Source organism: Gopherus flavomarginatus, chromosome 1 (genome assembly GCF_025201925.1).
Source record: "Gopherus flavomarginatus isolate rGopFla2 chromosome 1, rGopFla2.mat.asm, whole genome shotgun sequence".
Taxonomy (NCBI): Eukaryota; Metazoa; Chordata; order Testudines; family Testudinidae; genus Gopherus; species Gopherus flavomarginatus.
In genome coordinates, this window is record NC_066617.1 from 231,087,097 (window position 1) to 231,106,766 (window position 19,670).

The 19,670-nt window shown below is 42.2% G+C and overlaps 1 long non-coding RNA gene across 1 annotated transcript in view; it reads left to right on the forward strand.

Annotated features, from left to right (window-relative positions):
- Window positions 1–9,574: 9,574 nt before the first annotated feature.
- LOC127056789 (uncharacterized) overlaps window positions 9,575–19,670 on the forward strand; it is a 48,693-nt gene continuing 38,597 nt past the window's right edge. Inside the window, exons 1-2 of the long non-coding RNA XR_007775916.1 lie at window positions 9,575–9,627; window positions 9,888–9,973. This is a non-coding gene — a long non-coding RNA (uncharacterized LOC127056789). The remainder of the gene's footprint in view (window positions 9,628–9,887; window positions 9,974–19,670) is intronic.

Sequence of the window (19,670 nt, forward strand, 5' to 3'; positions counted from 1 at the left end):
TTGTGACACTCTGTATCTCGGGGGAACACTCTGCACCCCTGTAATAACCTTAGTCCCAGATTTGGACCTTAGCGTCCAAAATATGGGGGTTAGCATGAAAACCTCCAAGCTTAGTTACCAGCTTGGACCTGGTACCTGCTGCCACCACCCAAAAAATTAGAGTGTTTTGGGGCACTCTGGTCCCTCTGAAAAACCTTCCCTGGGGACCCCAAGACCCAAATCCCTTGAGTCTTACAACCAAGGGAAATAATCCTTTTTCCCTTCCCCCCTCCAGGTGCTCCTGGAGAGATACACCGACACAAGCTCTGTGAAACTACACAGAGGGACTCCCCCTCTCCGTTCCCAATCCTGAAAACAAAAAGTACTTTCCTATTCCCCCAGAGGGAATGCAAAGTCAGGCTAGCAATCCAACACACAGATCTCCCCTTTTCTTCCTCCCACCAATTCCCTGGTGAGTACAGACTCAATTTCCCTGAAGTAAAGAAAAACTCCAACAGGTCTTAAAAGAAAGCTTTATATAAAAAGAAAGAAAAATAAGTACAAATAATCTCTCTGTATTAAGATGATACAATACAGGGTCGATTGCTTAAAAGAATATTGAATAAACAGCCTTATTCAAAAGAATACAAATCAAAGCACTCCAGCACTTATATTCATGCAAATACCAAAGAAAAGAAACCATAGAACTTACTATCTGATCTCTTTGTCCTTACACTTAGAAACAGAAAATTAGAAAGTAGAACTACTTCTCCAAAGCTCAGAGAAAGCAGGCAGACGACAAAAGACAAAAGACTCAGACACTCAATTCCCTCCACCCAAAGTTGAAAAAATCCGGTTTCCTGATTGGTCCTCTGGTCAGGTGCTTCAGGTGAAAGAGACATTAACCCTTAGCTATCTGTTTATGACAACCCCGATGTTCATCCTTATAATATGATTGTGTGTTATCCAATGCAAAGTTTGTCATGTTGGGTGTCTTCGGAAGGCTCATGATGCACTGAGCATAGTTGTTAAAGTGATGTTATGGTAATGTTATAAGTTGTAATTTCATATATATAGTTATGAGGGCTGAAAATGTGTCCTCATGGCAAAACTCTCCAGGAGCAGAGGGACAGTTCACACCTCTTCAGGGCATGTATGGGACAAACCCAGTCCAGCCTCACAGGAACAAAGGACACTGGCCTAGGCAGCAACAAAGGATCTGTTGGACTCTTGAGTGAGTCACCCTCCCTTCCCTGGGTCAGTCAGGCACTACGATGAGGAAATGCTCACCTGACCCTGAAGGTGTGGGAGGAAACCAAGAGGGAAGAAAGAACACGATGAAAGGGAGAGATGTTTGCCATGTTCTTCCTCTCTCTCTTCCACCTCCATCTACAGACATCATCGCCAAGTGACTGAAGCGCTGATCAAAGGGGAGAGCCTGGCTGAAGTGCAACCAGCCAGCCTATGGTGAGAAGCATCTAAGTTTGTAAGGGCACTGAAAGTGTTAAGATCAGCTTAGAATGAGTTTTGCTTTTATTTCATTTGACCAAATCCAACTTGTTGTGTTTTGATTTATAATCACTTCAAATCTATCTTTTGTTATTAATAAATCTGTTTGTTTATTCTACCTGAAGCAGTGTGTTTGGTTTGAAGCATGTCAGAGACTCCCCTTGGGATAACAAGCCTGGTACATATCAATTTCTTTGTTAAATTGACAAACTCACATAAGCTTGCAGCGTCAAGTGGGCATAACTGGACACTACAAGACGGAGGTTCCTAGCGTTGTGTCTGGGACCAGAGATATTGGCTAGTGTCATTAGGTTGCACAATCCAAGCAGCTTACATGCTAGAGACTGTGTGTGAACAGCCCAGGAATTGGGGGTTCTCACAGCAGCGCAGGGTAAGTCTGGCTCCCAGAGTTGAGGATTGGAGTGACCTATCAGATAACTAGTCCAGATAACACCAGGGGAATGTCAGAGAGGTGCTTTCCCAAGGGCTTATCAGTGAACCAGAACCTGCAGTCCTGTCTTTCTCTGTGACCAATAGCAGATTATTGACCCTCTTCTGGTCCCAAAATCAATAGGGATGTGGGGGGTGTTTTCTTTTTTTTTATGAATGGATCCTTTTGACTTTGCCATGGCAGTGTTGTGAAAATTGCAGAAAGTTCAAAATACAAGTTATTTTCTATGTTAAATGGCCTAGATCCCTCTGCTCCATGCACTGTGAGGCACTGAAGACAGCAAAACCATGAGCCGAAAGGACCCTGAACCCAGAGAAGAAGGAGAAAGTGGAGCTGCCAAGATATGCTACCTTTCCCTTCACTTACAGAAACATCGGTCAGTATCTCTGTATGGATGGGACTCGAGCATATGCAGGGGCTTCTTAGGGGCAAGAAGTGGAGCTGGGGAGCAAACGCTCTGTATAGCATGGTCCCTTCAGATTTGGGCTAGCATACAATTAAATTAATGCTGTTCCAGTCAGCAGCAATTTCTGCTGCATAGAGAACATCAGAGTGAGCTGTGCTGCCTGAGAGAAATGGGGCCTAAGGAGCAATACAGAGCTTCAGATGTCAAAGGGAAGAGCCTGCAAAATGGATAGGCTCCACTTCACACTCTCCAGAAATCTGCAAACTTTTTCCCATTATGTGCAGAATTCAACTCAGAGTTTCTCAAGTACTTTCCCCCTCCTGCTGTTCTCTCTTTGATTATAGTTAATATCCCATGAGATTAAATTCCGTGTGAAGCCTTGTGAAGTTTACTTTGCAAAACAATTTCAGTTGCACTGCTTGCAGCTCCCTCCTTTGGGGCATGGATGAGTGTGTGAGACCATTACTGAGCCACCAGGAGGTTCTGCTTCTCATAATCTAACTTGGAGGAGACTACAGGCTGGGGCTGGCAAGAACTCTATGTCCAGCACATGTCATGCAGCACTGATCACCTGCCTGTGAAATAGAATGTTTTATTAGAACATTTATCTCCTATGGTCCAGCCCTCCTGGCTGCCCCTGCTCATCGGCATGCTCAGAGGAGCCGCTACTCCCAGATGACAAGCAGGAGTAATTTCAAAACCCTTAATAACTTTAATATGATGCCTTCAGAGAGCCAGATCTGCTGCAGCTAGCAGAAATCCTTCATAGTTTCACTGAAAGCAGTGGCATTATGCTAGTTTACACCAGCTGACCCATAATTTGCATTCACTGAATTGTACTGATGCAACTCTACCCCCTGCCATTGCAGAGGCTGTGCAAACCAATTTGCTGCCCTCAGCAACGCTTCAGTGTGCTACCCCCCATGCTGTTCAGATATGGTCCCACTATCTCCACCAGGCCAAATGTGAGCTAGTGGCATTGCAGCCTGCTGCACAGGGTCACAGCACCATGCAGCTTTGGCCCAACTGCCTCTCTGGCATGGCTAAGGAGTGGCTGGACCAAATCTGCTGCCCAGAAATCTGCCACCCGAGGCAGTTTTCTAGCTTACCTATAGCTAAAGCAGCCTTTGCTGCCACACCTGCTTTCCCCAAGCAATGCTGATTTCTAATACAAGAAGAATTGTGTGTTCATACTGCTGTGAACTGGGCCTATTTCTCTGCACTATTCAGAAACCTTTCTGCATCGGTGCGCTCCGCAGCCACTCAGTGCTAGCCATTGTTCTCTGGGCTTCTTTCAGCTGCACACAGGAGCCTGCAGGGTCAAATATCTGATCTTTTCAATGTCAATTTCTTTTATGCTCACCCTATTCTCTTGTTTACAGGGCTTCCGTAAACTGCAGGAAAAAGTTAAAATAGACAATCAAAATAATATTTAAAAGTCTTACCATTTTTTCAAAAGTATATAGGAGAACTAAGTACTAGTTTAATATCCTTATGAGAAAATACTGTACAACAATGACAAAAAAGGTCTATTTTCATGAAAGTGCGTCACAAATATATATAATGGCCAAACAGTAATACAGTAACTGCTCACTTAATGTCGTCCTAGTTAGCGTTGTTTCATTGTTATGTCACTGACCAATTAGAGAACATGCTCGTTTAAAGTTGTGCAATGCTCCCTTATAATGTTGTTTGGCAGCTGCCTGCTTTGTCCACTGCTTGCAGAAAGAGCAGCCTGTTGGAGTGAGTGGGTGGGGGCTTGGAACCAGGGTGGACCAGCAGCCCCCCACGTCAGCTTCCCACTCCCGTAAGTTCCCCGTGCAGCAGCCACCCAGCAGGCTATCAAATGCAGGCAGTTCAGGTGTCCCTTCCACCACTGCCATGTGCTGCTCCTGTCCTCTGCCTTGGAGCTCCCGGGAGCCTCCTGCTTGCTGTGCAGGGAGTAGGGGGGGAGAAGGGTGTTGATGTCAGAGTGTGCCCCTCCCCCTACTCATGCCCCCTGCTCCTGTACCCCATCTCCACAGAGCTGTGGGGACTGGGGCGGGCAGGGCTTAGGACTGAGGGAGCTTGCTGGTAGCAGCAGCTGTCTCAACTTGCTGATCTACTTAAAAAGGCTATGTACTTAGAGTCGGGTCAGCATACTTAAAGGAGCAATGCACCTCTCTCTCTCTCTCTCTCTCTCTCTCTCTCTCTCTCACACACACACACACACACACACACACAGGGTGTGTGTCTCTGTCTCACACATGCATGCGCCACCTGGCACTTTGGACAGTGGAGGGAGTGTTGCGCTCCAGGAGGAAAGCGTGGGTTCATCATCCAGTTAGTTTCTGCAGGGAATGTTTGCAGCCACTGCCATGCCTCTATTTTGTCTCCTCCCTCCATTCATGCTGCCTTGTAGAGTTAACTCTTGAGGGTTCAGCCAAGTGCTAGTTCAGCATTTAGCAGGAAGGTATTCCCTGGGAAATATCCCACCCTCTTCCACCCTCTAACTTTACCACCTCAACCAAGCTTCACAATCATCATTGCTGTGTACAGTTTAAATTGTTTGTTTAAAACTTATACTGTGTGTGTGTATATATATATATATAATGTCTTTTGTCTGGCAAACAAAATTTCCCTTGTCTTTTGTCTGGCAAACAAAATTGGATTCGCTTAACTTTGTTTCACGTAAAGTCTCATTTTTCAGGAACATAACTACAACGTTAAGCGAGGAGTTACAGTATTTCCTAGTAATCAATATTGTAAAAAGAATAGAAACAGAGCACATTCTTAATACATTGGAAGATTACAATCTTGTACTGTCCTGGGATACAGTGCTATTGAATTGTGGAGGAACAGTGAGTTTTTTCTAATGGTATTTATAGAAAAGAGTGTGTTCATAGAAGCACTGAAAACATTTTAATATTTTCAATTTGTTTTGATTGTTCCTTTCAGAATTCTGATCTCTCCGTCAGATTTTCAGGTATTAGCTGCTGTTTTAGATAAATCATTACAGCCTCTGATAAAGAAAATTGGATTATCTTGTATCAATACAGTAAGATCTATTATATTGAAGAAACTACTTAACTTTCCTACTAATTTACAGTTATTGCTACACCTAAGTATCTCAATAACTAATTTTGTAATTATATTGCCATGGTGATGCACATTAATGAAGTAGTTATGGAGAGATAATTAACACGTCTCTGAAAACGCCAACTATCACTCAGCACTGGTTTGGCGAAGCACAGCTTATTACTAGATTTTGCAAGAAACTATAGGTCTGATCCAAAGTACATTGAAACCAATGGGGATTTTTTCATTAGCTACAATGGGTTTTGGATCAGGCTTGTATGGTCTGATTCAATTCCCTTTGAAGCTGTTGAGAAGATTCCTATTGACTTCAGTGGGAGCAGGATCCAGGCTTAAATGGAGAAAACCTCACTGGAAAATATGTCACCCATGTAAAAAGGATCCCTTGTTAGTATGGAGAATTTTGCCATGTAAAATGTAGTAGCTTGTAAGCTCTTCCATCGGGTTCTGCACAAAGTAAAACATTAAAAATACTGCAGTCATTCCAACATACAGTAGAATGTAAACATTGCAACAAATTTGCCAAATCAGAGGTTTCTAGAGACTTTGTTATAGGATACATTCTAGCTCATCCAGCATGGATAAAAAACACAGTACTATGTCATGTATGGTGAATTAAACCTTACTTCATGGAGGTTAGAGGCATTTTCACTGATGTTTCACAAAGAGATTAATTCCATTGTCTGATTTCCTAAAGACTAGAAGTGAGACTAGAGAAAAGTATATTTTGCTTTTGCTGGCCCTCCATCTGTGAGGGTGGAACGTTGAAACCAGGGCCGGCTTTAGGAAGTGTGAGGCCCAATTCGAACATTTTTGGCAGGGCCCTGGCAGGGATGACTAAAAAAAAAAAGTGTAAAAAAAAAGCCTTTTATTTCTTCCACGTATTATTTACTTTCCATAACTATATAAATAATACAACTATATATTATGTACATTGCATCATATATGCTGTTGATTGCTTACTAATGACTGCCATTTCACATGTGTGGATCCCTGCCACTCCCTGCGGGTGTGCACATGTGTGGGTCCCAACTGCTCCCTGCCCCCCTCATTGAAGGTGTGCAGGGTTACTGCCCTGGGAACTGCAGGGCAGCAGTGGACATGAGGCTGGTTGGAGGCAGGGCAGGGGCTGACTGGAGGTAGGGTCTAGCTGCAGGCAGGGCAAGGGGTGCAGGGCTGGCTGGAGACAGGGGGTATGGGGTGGGCTGGCTTCAGGCAGAGCAGCAGGGGGATGCAGCAGAGGTTGAGAGGGCTGGCGACAGACGAGTGCACAACTGGCTGGCTTCAGGCAGGGGGGTGAAGCAGAGATTGGTTGGAGACAGGGCAGCTGGTGCGGGGCTGGGTGTGGGCAGGGCGGGCAGGGTGTACAGGGCTGGTGCGAGCAGGGCTGTGGGTGGGGCTGGCTGGCTTTGAGCAGGGCCACAGAGGTGTGTGGCAGGGGTTGGCTGGAGACAGGGCAGGGGGTTTGGCAGGGGCTGGCTGTGGGCAAGGGGTGCAGAGCTGGCTGCAGGCAGGGGGAGCAGGGCTGGTGCGGGCAGGGCAGGGGGTGCAGCAGAGGCAGCTGGAGCCCCTGCCCTTCAAATAGTCTCCAAGGCTCCCGCTATCCCAGGGCTCTGGGGGTTATTTAAAGGGTCTGGGGCTCTCCTGCTTCTACACCCCCCCCCCCCGGACCTTTTAAATAGCCGCGGGAGCCCTGGAGAATACATGGGGTTGGGGGGGTGCCTCCGGTGTCTATTTAAAGAACAGGGTGGCAGAGGCAGCTGGAGCCCCGGCCCTTTAAATAGCCCCTGGAGCCCCCCGCTATCCCAGGGCTTTGGGGGCTATTTAAAGGGCCCAGAGCTCTAGCCGGGAGAGCAGGGCTGCAGGGTAGGGCTTGCCCCGCTCCGGCCAGAGCTCCAGCCGGGAGAGCGGGGCCGCAGGGCGGCTTGCTGCGCTCCGGCCGGGGCTCCAGCAGGGGCAGGGGGGCGGCTTGCCCCACTCCGGCCGAGGCTCCAGCTGGGAGAGCGGGGTGGCGGGGCTTGCCCTGCTCCAGCCAGGAGAACAGGGTTGCGGGGTGGCTTGCTGCGCTCCAGCTGGGAGAGCCGGGCTGTGGGGCAGCCGCGCTCCCGCCGGCGCTTTGGTCAGGGGAGCAGGGCTATGGAAGACCCCGGGGCAGACCACAGCCGGGGTAAGTAAAAAAAATTTAAAAGGTGCTTAAGGTGCGGGGCCCGATTCCAGGGAATCGGCTGAATCGGCCTAAAGCCGGCCCTGGTTGAAACGACCCTTCCATCGTTTGCCATTAGTAACGACTGAAACCAAGATCTGATAAATGAAAGCAGAACACAAGTGATTAACTCCCACTTCTGCCCGAACCACAGAGTTCACTGATGATTAGTACACCTGCAGAGATGTCAGCACAGCAGATAATTAAGATAATGAACAGCAATCCTAAATGTTTTTCTTGCAATTATATCAGTTAAGGATTCCAGCTTGTTATCCTGGCTCAGGTCCTAGCTTCTGCTGCAGCATACTGCATCCCAGCCTCATCTCCTGCATCCACGTGGAAACATTTTACTTATGAAGTACAGATTACAATTTTATTTTAATGAAATCTGTATGTCTGGCTAACTAAAATCTCCCCCAGACTTTCCACGATAAAATGAGACCTATGTAGCTTTTGACCAATCGAAAAAAGTAACAAGCCAAAAATATAATTTAGAGAAATAAATACATTGAATCTCTGGAGAGATTCAAAATGACATGATGCAGAGTTCTGGAAAGACACAGAAGACAGATGAAAAATAGGTGAGTCATTCAAATCTGAGTAATGAGCAACTCAGAAACCCTTGGTGAGTTTTATTTATGCAGACATGTTGGATGGCAGTGCCCAGTGCTGGTGACATGCATGAATGTTTTTCTCATCTCAGGGTCTCACAATAGATACATGGCAGCATGCCTTATCACAGTTATCCATTTCATCTAGTGGAAATTGCAAGCATTGGAGTTTACGTTAAGAACAGTTATGCAAAGTTCAATGAGAGATCTGTTAATTAAGGTTGAAATAGACCTGTATTATCATAGGAATTGTAGCCTGCACACAGTGCTGGCTCTAATAGAATTTATCTATAAGTCTTAGATGCATGCGATCATTAGTTAAGGGATCTTTCAAAAGTGCCCCTCACTTCTCCATAGTGACTGCTAAGCAGCTCAGTGAGAGGTTGGCACCTTTGCGAATGGGTTGGTCCTTAGAGCCTTTTTTGGAATGTGCTGAGGCAGGCTAGGATTAGCCATTGCCTAGTCATCTTGGAGTGCTATGCTGCAAGTAGGACACAAGAAGTAGCATACAAATGGGAAAGGTTATGTGACAGGGCAGACAAGTGCCCCTGAGGAGCTAAGTAGTGAGCCTCTAGATGCAATATGGACATATACTACAAAGCCACGTCATGGGCAAAATGCATATTGAGAGGCACATAAAGGACGTTAGAAAGGCAGAACTGCTGCTAACCAGTGTAAATGGTCAAGTGTAGATTATACAGCAGAGTAGCTATGCAGGAGTTCTGTCCCCCTGCTCAATAAACCTGAACAAAAAGACACTAATACATGCCACACATTTGTTGAAAAGGGCAGAGATTTGAACCTGGGAACACATATTACACTAGAAACTCAGAGTTATGAATGGCGATTGTTCTTAACTCTGGAGATCGTTCATAACTCTGAAGTGTTTGTAACTTTGAACAAAACGTTATGATTGTTCTTGCAGAAGTTCACAACTGAACAGTGACTTAATACAGCTTTGAAACTTTACTATGCGGAAGACAAATGCTGCTTTTAACCATCTTAATGCAAATGAAAGAAGCACAGAAACAGTTTCCTTATCTGGTCAAATCTTATTTTTTATTTTCCCTTTATTTTTTTAGTAGTTTACATTTAACACAGTACTGTGCTGTATTTGCTTTTTTTTTTTGGCCTCTGCTGCCTGATTGCGTACTTCTGGTTCCAAATGAGGTGTGTGGCTGATTGGTCAGTTCATAACTCTGAGGTTCGACTGTTGTGAGCTGGTTAGAGAGTCTAGTCTCAAAGAGGAAGCTGCAGCTCTGGAGAGAGAGGGGCTGCAGCATGAGAAAGAGGAGGATGGGGGCAGGGGAGGGAAGAGACTGCAAGCGGAGGTGTTAGACCAGGAAGACAGATAATCCCCAGAACAACCAGGAGGAAGCACCACCTGTGGAGAGTGAGTACCCCATGACACCCCTACTTTCTCTTCTTCACTTTTCTGCTCAAGACCCATTTTTTATGTGGTACCTACAAGAAATCAACGACTGACTGATGATAGACTGACCAGCAGCCAGGGATAGCTGATATTTTTATTTTAAGATAAACTTTCAAATTATTTGGAGCGATCAAGCTGTACACATATGGAATCTCTTGATCTTATTGTGCTCATTTTCCCTTGGCTGTTCCCTGCCATTATTTGTTATTCACTTGTTTCAGATTAGATTGGAAGCTCTACGTGGCAGGGACAATATCTACCTGTGTGTTTGGACAGCTCAGAGCACAATGGGGCCCTGCTCTACAAAGTAAGCATAAAATAATAAAATTAATAAGTACATTGGTACATTATAGACTCTTGGGCCCAACTCTTCAAAGGTATATAGGTGCCTAACTGCCACTAAAATCAAAAAGAGTTAGGCTCCTAAATGCCTTTGAGGATCTGGGCCTAACCTGTTGCCAAGTGTGGGCCCAGCTCCAATTGACTCTATTGGGAAAAGGATCAGAGCCTATGTGAGCAATGCAATAATAGTGGTTAGTGCTTCCATTTATGTTTTTACTCAGATTTTTACTTGCGCCATTTTACATTGAACTGAAAAATAATTAAGTGCATTTGTTCTTTTCCAAAGTCTTTTAATCACTGGTCTGCTGCTGCAGCCCTGGACTTAACAAGAAGGTGATTGATGGGTTATTTTAAATGAGATTAGATTTAGTTATTGCTGAAGGTTTTTTTCATTAGCTCTCTTTATGAGTGAATGTTCCTTACCTAAGACAATTGAAATGTAATCACTGATGTACTGGTACACACTGCAACCAGCTGTAGTGACACTCATTTAGTCATTGCTATGTAAGACTACTGTGTTGATTAAAGGAAAAGACTATTTATAAGTCAGTCGTGCGATTTTATTATAAACCCTATTTGCAGAGACTAAAATAACATCTTTCTGGGCTGAAAAATTGAATGCAGAGAAAATATCTAGTGATATCTGTTAAAATTGATCTAATCATTTTGACTAGAAACAGCAAATTTCCCGTATTTTGGAAAAATAATTATTTTAACTAAAATGTTATTGGATAATAGGGGTTAGCTCATTTCCATGCATCTAATCTACTTTAGGTATTTCTAGATTACCTGTCACCACAATGTCTAAGTGCTAAATCCAGTAGTTTTGTTTGGTACAGGAAGATGTTAGTGGATTCTGCTTTTTGCTCCTCTGATGTTCTCGGAAGCTTTGTTTTCGTAAGGAGCTTATTTTATTTTTGTGTGCCATGGCTTCTTTCCAAAGGTTTTTACTTTCAATGGATGAAAGACCCAATTCCAGTTTTACTGGAATTGCTCATGGGATTTCAATAGTTTTAAACACAGTTTCTGTTAATAAATTCATGGGTTTTGGGAGGAAAATAATCTCTCTAGGTAGAAGCCCAGTTCTGCGAGCTGTCAAATGCTCTCCTCTCAGCTCACATAGAATTCAACAGGAGTTGAGGGTACACAGTAATTTACAGGACCATGCCTTATACTAAAGGGGGATTTAGGAAAACATAAGGAGCCGATCTAGATCATATACGTGCAATAGAATTGATTCACTAGCCTGAATCATCGTCATATAATTCCTAGGAAAAAAATTAATGCAGCCATTATTAAAATAGCCATGAATCAGGGCCCTGTTAGTACTAATTAATCAAGAGCTTAATGCAAACCGTGTTGAAAAATAAATATAATTAGATCTAGAGTCTATTTAATATTTGTTTTACACTTTTGGCAGAAATTTAATGAGGAGCTGCTAGACTGACATCTTAAATATCAAATCCAAATCCCATCAACTAAAATCATAATATAGCCCGAATTTTGTGGCAGAAAATATCTATATTTAACAAATTATTTTAGCTTTGAATCCAGGCCTTGGTACCTGGAAAGAGTTCACAACACCTATCATACCAAAGTAAATGCAGGTGTACTGCTAACTAATGTTAACTGAACTCCAACATATTCACCAGTAGATCAGCAGCCACATCAGTGTTCAGTAATGCTTAATGAATAAAGTATTAAGTGTTCCACTTTTAGTGTCAATTCCCTAGCTTCTGTGCATTTCTAGTGTCCCAAAGTAATTTAACCTGACCTCAGGCAATTCTTATTTTATTTATTATCTATATAGATACATTACTTCCAGAACAGTTTATCCATGTTATGGCTCAAAGACATTTTATAAGGTTGTTCAACAGTCAATCTAATTTTATCTGCTGTAATCTATCAGGGCATTTCTAATGGACCAATCATCGCAGTATCTAGGGGCCAGCTTTCAATGACTCCAGTAGATGTTAGGTACCTAGATGTTTTTAAAAATCCCACTAGGCACCTGTCTGCACCTTTAGGTGTCTAAATACCTGTTTAAAAATCTAGCCCTAGGTGGCTGAGTGAAAATATCTGTTCACTTAATTCCAAGTAGATAGTTGTTCACCAAAACACTGTCATAATGACACAACTTTTGCTTGTCTCAGTTGAAAGGATCAGGATGGCATAAGTTTAGAATCTGATCTTCCCCTACAGTTCCAAAGATGGACCGTCTTAAAGTATTGTGTTATGAATAAACTTGCAACACCTCTGGGCAGACAATAAGTGTTCCATGGAGTAAAAAGGGCTTCCTGTTTTGTGCAATCCACAGAATTAAATTTGCATTTAAAAATATACAGAATCTGTGACTATCAAGTTTCATATTCCCTCACTTCACACACACATTGAAATATCTTAGTTTGAGTGCATATGCTGTCTGAAAACTCAATTCAAATATAGTACTCTTCTTACATATTATAGCACTTATTAATTTGAAAGTACCCGTTTTGTATCAAAATGCAGTATAAGAGAGTAGCAATACAGCACACACAACAATAATGCTCACCGTTCAAAGGTAAAAAATTAGGCAAGCTAGCTAGTGTGAATACTGCATTGAAAAGAATTCCTTCAATAAACAAACCTGGTATCTGGATACTGTATATGATACAAATGGAATTACTAGGATAGAAATGGAACAAAGAGAATGAGCTGGAATATAAACATGGATCAAACCATGCCAAAGAGAAGGGACTGAAATATGCAGGATTTGAATGAACAGTCTTGTTACTTTGATATTCTACTGCCATACAGCTTCCTTCACTCTTTATTTCTGAGTCCAGTTGACAGTGTTGTTTTGTATCAGGTGTGGGAAATATTTAGTGAAGGACATTATTGCATCCTGGATCATAAATGGTCCATAGGGGCTCTCTTAAACACAATCTGCCATTGATTCTACAAGAGCCGAAATTGCTATGCAATGGATGGTCAGTCAAAGCAGAATAAAAGTTAAACCAAGGCTGATCAACTTCTTTCAGTAGACCTGATCCAAAGCCCACTAAAGTCAATGGAAAGACTCCCATCAGTGTAGCTGCTGACAATTTCCCTAATGTAGAATGTCCATTAATCAATCAGACTAATTCAGTTGAACTCTGCTACCTGTAACTGATAATCGTGGAAATTCAATGGTTCTAATGAATGCCATTCTTTTGGCTACAGATGCCAGCCACAGCTGTCAGAGATTTGGTAGCTAACTGGACCTAGGGTGACCAGACAGCAAGTGTGAAAAATCCGGATGGGGGTGGGGGTAATAGGACCCTATATAAGAAAAAGACCCAAAAATTGGGACTGTCCCTATAAAATTGGGACATCTGGTCATCCTAACAGGACCTCACCTAAGGAACACTTTCCTGCTTAGTTTTAATAATCCTTAAAATGACATATTTTTACTGCCAGCAAAGTAAAACATTAAGGGCCAGATCCTCGGCTGCTATAAATCAGCATCATAGATAAAATGGACAAATGGACCAAATTCACCCCCAATGTAAGAACTCCCAGTGACAAAGAAAAGCTCAAGGATTTTAAGTTTAAGTTCCACATTTGATCAACACTGGAAAAGCCGCTGAAATGCTTGACAGCTGATGCAAATTGAACAGAACACACACTTAGCAAACAGGAGATTTGTTCTAAACCAGGAAGATACATTTTTATTTCATCTGTCATGCTTTATTAGCTACAGGGATGCTGTTCAGTCAAAACTTCATGTCATTCAATATTTATCTTTTGATAGTGCATTTGATTTGAGTCCACATTTATGTATAGGCTGTTCATGAGCATTTAAAAGCACATTGAAAACTAGAAAATATTTCAGAAACATACAAGTGAAACTAAGGACACATACTTTAGCGTTTGAAGTTTTTCCTATAAATTGGCTTCTGAGTCTTATTTCAAAGGAGCTGAATCATTACTATTAATACAAGTTTTCATTTTATAAGAAAAATATTTGATCAACAGATTTCACATCTAAACTACACAGCATTCTGGAAAAGAGAAAGCAATGCATGTTTCAAATAAAATAAACTTCATTATCTCTGTACACAATAACTAAAATACAGTAATCCTAGCCAGATGGTTTAATAATGCATATATTACTTGATAAGGCAATAAATATTCAGAGTAGATATTAAAATCATACACACCTGGAGATTGGTACAGGTTTTGTTCAGCACTTGTACATCTAAACTCAGAACATGACACGAAGGAGGGTTGTGTCTTTGAACCGCATAAGTGTGAAGCGTTAATAAATCTGGTCTAGAAGGGCTAACTGGTCACCACCACCATAATACTTCTGTAGAAACACAAATACTAAATGGTCTTTTTAAGAGACAATTTTAAAGTGCATGGATTGCCATCCTTCCTGAAGAGATTCCAGACCAATTCCATATTGTAAACAACTGGTCCCAAATGCACATCCAGAGCACTTATAGTAACACATTTATTTTTCCTCCATGGATGGGAAGATGGCTCTGGATTACTGTTGAAGCCCTGCTTTCAATCACCATCTCAAGGCCCTGCCTTGTGTCCACTAGATGGAATCCCCTTTGAAGCTTATTGGTGCTGCTTATAAATGGGACAGAGGGGATGCATTGCTGTTGAACTATGCGAGGGACCCTCCCCCCCCTCCAACACAATCTCTATACCTCAGGTAAAATACCAAGCTTTTGCTGCAATCCCAGTTCCTGCCTGTATCAGGAGTATGACACCCAGACTGAGAATAAATTCAGATTTACCACAGTGCAGAACATACCCTGTAGACCACCAACCTTGTCCAGCCTCCTTTGTCCATGCACAACTAATTTACACCAGATTAAGGGCCATATTTAGCCACTGGCCTGAGGTAAGATGTTGCAGCCTGATTTTCACCCCATCTTTTGTTGCAGTGGGCAAAAATATAAGCACTGTGGGGCTGAGGTAGGCATGTAACTCACCTCAGTTGCCTAGCCCTCAATGTGTCTGTAGGAATAATGACTGCTCACTCCAGAGTTCTCCCCTGACCCAACTTTTTTTTAGGTGGCTGCAGCCCTGGCAGACTGGGGGTGGATCCATAAGCTTTCCACTTCCATGACCATTGCCCTCCCCTGAGGGCCATAGCAAAGGAGTTGCCTCTTTGAGCACAGGCTGAACCTGACAGGCCCTCACATAGACAGTTCAAGAGTGAGGGAAGCTCCTTGCTCAATCTTTCCTCCTCACACCTGGTTAAAGGGCAGTTACAAACTGGTCACAACATGACTTTAGCAGAGTTACAGGGCAGAGCTGGCTTCGTGGTTAACAAATTCGTTTTACACATGGTCTCTGAATTTTGACGGTGGCCTTGGCAATCAATGGTAATCTTGGGCAAGTGATTTCACCTGTCTATGCCTCAGGTTCACCAACTGTAAAATGGAAACAATGAAAACTTCCTTTGAACTCTAAAGGAGAAATAGCACTGCATAAGAGCTGAATTTTCTAATAATTCTCAAGGCTTATCAACACAGTTGGAAAAGGCGCACTACATGAGGGGTGATTTCTGAAGCTCCTTAACATGTTACACGTTCATTGGTCTGTATAAACCCTGCTGGTGTGCACTAAAGGCTCCCTAGTATGCTTTAATGTAGTCCACTAAAGTGCACTAGGGAATCTTTAATGTACGCCTGCAGGGTCTACACAGACCAATTAATGCACATCATGTTAATGAGCTTTAGAAATCACATCCCCATCATGCACATTACCCCACTGTGTAGACACACCGACAATCTGCCTCTCGGTGCATGGACTTCTCACATTCACTTTCCAGTAAAAAGTAACAATAAGAGAAAACAGGTCCCTGTAACTAAATGCTTATGTCCAGTGATGGTCTGGTTATCAATAGCCCTCTTATCTGCCTCCAGGAGGAAAAGTGCTCACAAATATACAAAATTCATTCAAATCAATATACTGTGCAGGACCTAGAGTCTGACTTGTCTTGCAAACAAACAGCAACACTTCTCAGCAAGAGGATATTTATCATTAATTAGCCTGACGTATAATTAATTCATTTATACTGAAATGGATTTAATCCATAATTCCATAGGAATTTTACCATCATGGCTCCACTTATTGTAAATATTCAAGCAAACTAATCACGTGCATTATATAAAGTAGCTATTTCCAGAAACAAGCAAGTATATACTTTAAAATAATGAGGGGGTTTGAATGTGATTTTATAGAGATTTGTAAAAAAGTCTCTTTGCTAACTGTGGCACAACACAGATTTATAATTCCCAGTGAACTAATCATTATGAAATGTAACATAGAAAGATTAACACTGATCTATCAAATTGTTCTACAAATGGTGGTATATGTTCTGATTCAATACAGTATCATGTCTAAGGGCCTGATCCTGCAAACACCTGTGCATGTGCCTTAAGTTAAACGTGTGTACATCTTCGTAGAATTGGGGGCTTAAAACCATACTAAATTTCTATAACTCAGATTCCACATCTAGTTCTAGTAATTAAAAAGCCACGTGCTTTCTGTTAGTATGATTGGTACTGATTAATGTAACTGAGGCTGGGTCAATCTTATAAATCCCGGGCCAGCTCAGTTACACTGACACAACAGAAAGCAAAATCTAGTCGAGAGTGTATAGTCCTGAACCAGCCTTAATTACGTGTGTGTGAATAGTACTGGTGTAAAACTAAAAGCAGAGACTAGCCCATGAACTATACAAACCAAAATACAAATACTTGGCCAACCGCATCCTCACAGTAATGGCAAATTGTATATTTTTCTGATCCTAAATACAGATTTAAGTGACCCTCAAATCAACTACCTCTTTAACTGCAATCTCTTATGGCTCTCTTGGCTAAGTAATAAGTATAATCTCTCTTGGCTAAGTAATATTTGTTTTATCATGAGAGATTATATACAGTGGTACCATTAGAAACTGGATGAAGTGTAGGGTTTATCACAGATACTGCCATAGAGGTGCAGTAAGCATTCAATTTTTAGATGATGTCCTCTGTATATTCCTCTGCATCCCTGAACAATTGCCTCTTTTCTCTCGACCATTACTATATACGGGTTAAACAACATTTTAAAAAATTATATAGGCACATCTTATGTGGCTCCACAGAATCTGTACTCTCAGCTGCACTGTGATAATGATGGATAACACTGGCAATAATAACCACACATTCAACATTCAATGGATTGCTTATTGCTCAGTTAGGCAGCAATGAATTTCATGCCTTTAGAGGCCAAACCTGAGCTAGACTGAAAGACAGTGTTTTCTCATGGAATAAAGACAGATTTTCTGCTCTACAATTGGATTTTTTTGTCAAAGGGGCAGAGGCACAAGCAATAATGGAAGTATCTTTTGCCAAATCATGCATGGAAAATGTCATCTTTCTATTCTATGGCCACAGCTTTACTTCCATACTGATCAAATTAATTATGAAAATTGCCTATATGTTTATCAATATGCCATATTTCCTGTTTCCTTGCTAGGTTAAAAAACGTCCTTTAAATGAAAAATGAGGTGTTGCTGCTCAGAGTAAAAGGCAATCTTTTCTGCCCAAAATAAATATTTGGGTTCAACCATATCACACTTATATTCCACCCTATGCTTGTTTAGTTATTGTTGCCATGCAGCATAAACATTTGAGGGTCTATAATTACATATTTGACCTAGTGCAATATTTAGAAACACCGGGTTACAGTTGCGCTATTGGTGCAGAGTTGCATGGTGAATGAGAGAGCTGGATTCGTACCTTTCAATTGCAGAGCTTTTCTTGTCTTTTTAGATTGTTTCTGGTGTTTTTCTTATGAACAATTCTAAAAGAATAATTCTAAGCCAATGCAATTTTAAACTGAAATCCTGGCCATGGCTCTGGCCCCACTGAAGTCAAAGGCAAAAGTCCTCTGCTGTGTAAAGCATTATAGTCTGATTAAACAATAGTTTGGCTTGATGTATACCTTCTGTAACTCCAGGTTGCTGTTTAGTGCTAAAACAAAATACAAAAAACAAATTTCCTGACACTACATCTTGGGCCAAATCCATGGTCATACTGAAATCAAGAGTAAAATTGCTTTTGATTTCAATGAGGATTCAGGCCTTTGTAGTTCTGTGGCAAATTACATCATGTTTTTGAAAGTGGGACAATGAGACAAGCAATAGACTACAAAAAATACAACCCCAAATATTTCATCGTCCTTAAAAACAAACAAACAAACAAACCTCTTGAAGTCTGTGTCCTTCCTGATGTCCTAGGCTGTGTTTTTCTGCTACTTTAGCACAGCGATGGGCCAAAAACAAGTACCAGTTTAAGACTGGCAAGAAGGCTGCAGAGAAAATTTGTTCTTTGCAAAGAAAACACATTTGACGAATCTGTCTGGGCCAGCCTGGTTCAATTCTTTGCTATCTGAAAATTTTCCAGCAAAACTTTTTTCAATGGAAAACTGGATTTTTGACTAACCGGAGACTATTTTGAGGAAAGTGGATGCTTTCTGAAATATTTTTGGCAGAAAACCAGAGACTGATTTTTTTTCTGCCAAACCCCAAGACCTTTTCAGTTTTTAGCCAAAATATTTTGGTTTTCCGTTGCTAAAAACCAAACACTTTTTAAGGTTTTCAAATTTTTGATGAGAAGTTGAAATTTTCAGCAGAAATATACACACCCGCACCTCTGACCAGCTTTAGAAGTGAAGAACAAAATTGAGTCATCAGGAGACTACAGTAACAGACAGTCATACATGAATTTGTAACTAGGAAGAACTCTCTTCTTTCTCTGCGCTGTCCCATCCTATCTTGTGCACCAAAATTAGGACATTTGCTTTTGAAGAACAAACGGTTTGTGTTTGTATTTTTAAATCAGAACAGCAAACCTCTCCAATTCTGCCCTCCTAGATCTCAGTATTCATACTTGCAGCAGAAAGGTGAAAACTAACAATAGTCAGTTAGCACCAGACTCTAATGGGTTATTCACACTAAGGGCTTGTCTACACTTACTGGGGGATTCACGCGCAGTGACTGATGCATCAACGGTCGATTTAGTGGTCTAGTGAAGACCCACTAAATCAACCACAGATCGTTCTCCCATTGACTCCTGTTCTCCACCTGAATGAGAAGCCCAAGAGGAGTCAACGGGAGAGCATCTCCAGCCGACATCGTGTAGCATGGATCCCGCGGTAAGCAGATCTAAGTACGTCAACATTAGCTATGTTATTCACATAGCTGAAGTTCTGTAGACAAGGCCTAAGTAGTGTCCTGATCTACAAGTAGGTCCGTCTGACATCAGTGGGACAACTTATGCTGTATGGTACCACTCAACATCGGTTAAGCCCTAAACAGTTTCCTCATCATGTCTACTAATTCACATTGGTTGAATTTACTTAATTACTAGAGCAGTGGTGGGTAAGCTGCGGCCCGTGGGCCCCACTCAGCCCATCAGGGTAATCCGCTGTCGGGTCACGAGACAATGTTTACATTGACTGTTCACAGGCATGGCTGTCCATAGCTCCCAGTGGCCAGCAACAGCAAACCAGGGCCACTGGGAGCTGTGGGTGGCCGTGCCTGTGGATGGTCAATGTAAACACTGTCTCACAGTGTGCCAGCGGATTATCCCGATGGGCTGCATGTGGCCCACAGGCCACAGGTTGCC